Below are 2,726 nucleotides of genomic sequence, written 5' to 3' on the forward strand. Positions count from 1 at the left end.
GGAAATTGGATGCATAATTAGCTTGTTCAGAATTTGATTAAGCAAATGGATTCACCACTTGGCAATTGATACTTGAGTGATTTCTCGCACAATAATCACACACAACATTAGTTTGAATAGCATTAACATTCATCTTACCTATTTGTTTTGATAAAGTTGTCATTTGTGCCGCCAATAGGGTAATAGAATCATGCTAAAAATATCCAGCTATCTTTCTTGGTATTGCTCTCTCCGAAGACCATTGATAGTTGTTGGATGCCAATTCCTCCAAAAGTTCATAAGCTGCTTCATGAGTTTTACTCATTAAAGCCCCTCCAGCTACTGCATCAACCATGGACCTGTTTGTAGCTCCCAAACCATTGTAGAATGTTTAGACTTAAAGTCACGCTGGAAGGTCATGATGAGGACACTTTCGCATTAAATCTTTGTACCTCTCCCATGCTTCATACAAAGATTCATTCTCAAATTGAGTGAATGTGGTAATATCATTCCTTAGCTTTGCTGTCTTAGATGGAGGGAAATGCTTTGCAAAAATTTTTTGTGCTAACTCCTCCAAAGTTGTAATGACTCCAGGTGGTAGAGAATTCAGCCAAGTTTTCGCTTTTTCTTTAAGTGAAAAAGGAAAAAGCCTCAAACGAATAACATCATCTGTCACTCCATTATGCTTGAAGGTGTCGCAAATATCTGGAAAATTTGCGATATGAACATTAGGACCCTCTTACGACAACCCCCAAATTGAACAGTTTGTTGTATCATTTGAATTATAGCCGGCTTAATCTCGAAATTATTAGCTTGTATAGCTGGCCTACTTATGCTAGATGTAGCCACATTAACCGAGGACATAACATAGTCCCTCAAAGCCCTCTTAGCCTTTTCAAACATAGTCCCTCAAAGCCCTATTAGCCTTTTCATTCTGCTGATCCGCCATAGTGATGGCAGATGTGGTGACTTCTTGCTTTTTCTTCTTATTGATTTGACGCAAAGCTCTCTCAATCTTAGGATCAAAAAGTGTAGACTCTAATGGTTTAGATCGGGGCATATACTTATAAATCCTGAAATAAAAATAAAAAAGATCCAAATTAGTAAAAATCTAGAAAGTATCAATATCAATAACAAATAATTAATCTCCGGGAACTGTGCCAAAAATATGCTAGTTGAAATCACAAGTGCACGAATTGTAACAAGTAATAAAGTGAAAGAGTAAGAGTATCGTCCCATGAGGATTGCAAAATTAATAATAAATACCAAAATTTACTAAATTATGATCTGTTTGATAATTTGAACAGTAATGAATTGTTGAACTAGAAAATTTAAAATAACCAAATTTAAAAAAGCAAATTGAGATCAAGAAAACAAGATTTTGAGGTTTTCGATTCGCCATAACTAATCCTATGCGAATTTCCTAATTGAATTAATTATAATTATTTCCTATTGTTGATAATCAAGTCTCTTTAATTTATTCATTAATCTTTCTCAAACATTAACAAAATAACCCAACAAGCAAATTTTCTACATCTCTGTGAAAATTCTAAACCTGTCAAAATTCAGTAAGAACAAAGAAACCCTCATAAATATTACACAAGTTCATAGATATCTCTATCCTATGGATTCCTTATGGTATCTCAAACATAGGCTGAAACAATTATCACTTCATAACCTCAAATTGAATCCCAAATCATATAAATGGTGATCAATAATTCACAAGCATTAAGTGCAGAATGAACTACTCAACAATATGAAACAAATACTAAACTAATTCAATTAAAGAAAGATTCACATAATCATAGTTAGGCTGCATTGTAGCCCTAGAAAATAGAATTTCGTTCATAATAAAATTGAATAAAAACATAATCAAAGAGTTTAACATCCAGCTATTGAAAGAGATTCAGAATAAAGAAAAAAAAAAACTCAAAAATCCGGATCTTCCTTGATGTCAGCTGCTCCCCTCCAAAGCCAAGTCATAGACTCTGGATGCTTTTTTTTTTTTTTTCATTGAAGCCGTCCTCACAAGGAAAGAAAATCAATCCCCAATCTGTGCTATCAATTCTGAAGATTTTCAGGCTTAGATTGTGGTCCATTTGTCGATTGGAAAACGTGGGAGTTACAACAGTTACAACAACTCTATTTTAGGAATATTTGTAACCCATTAAGTTAGTTTTCCAATGCCTTTTGAATCAGCTCAACTTATCTTTGAAGTGAGAGATATTGTGCAAATATTTAAGACTGTGTAGAGACGCTTCCAATTCAGGATTATGTTAAATTCATTTGTTTCCTTTCTTGATTGTACCAAAATGCCCTTCTTTTGATGGCCAATGGTTCACGTTGATGGTCGATAGTGCATGTTGCATGGGCCATGCAACGTGCCCATGACTTTGCTCTTCGTGAGGTTTTAAAGGCTCGTGGGTCACTGGTTGAGGCAAGGAGAGTTATTGTCATGTAACTGAGGTGGCTTCCCACCACATCAAGTGGCGAGCTATGGCCAGGCAAGGTGGTTGAGCAGACCGAGAGATTTGTGTTCGTGAAAGGTGGTTGAGTAACTAAGGGAGCTACGTCTGAGGGTGGTGGTCAAGCAGACTGAGGGATTTGTGTTTGTGAAAGGTGGTCGAGCAAACTAAGGGATCTGTGTCTATGAAAGGTGGTCGAGCAAATCGAGGGAGCTGTGTTCGAGGAAGGTGAGACTGGTGAGAAAGATCCCCCTGCACTTTTCATTGCTAGGGGCAACCACA

At 36.4% G+C, this 2,726-nt stretch overlaps 1 non-coding gene across 1 annotated transcript; it reads left to right on the forward strand.

Annotated features, from left to right (window-relative positions):
- Window positions 1-392: 392 nt before the first annotated feature.
- On the forward strand, window positions 393-499 carry LOC121243764. The gene has a single exon (XR_005936253.1). It is a non-coding gene; the product is annotated as a small nucleolar RNA R71 (small nucleolar RNA).
- Window positions 500-2,726: the final 2,227 nt, after the last annotated feature.

Source organism: Juglans microcarpa x Juglans regia, chromosome 8D, assembly GCF_004785595.1.
Source record: "Juglans microcarpa x Juglans regia isolate MS1-56 chromosome 8D, Jm3101_v1.0, whole genome shotgun sequence".
Taxonomy (NCBI): Eukaryota; Viridiplantae; Streptophyta; class Magnoliopsida; order Fagales; family Juglandaceae; genus Juglans; species Juglans microcarpa x Juglans regia.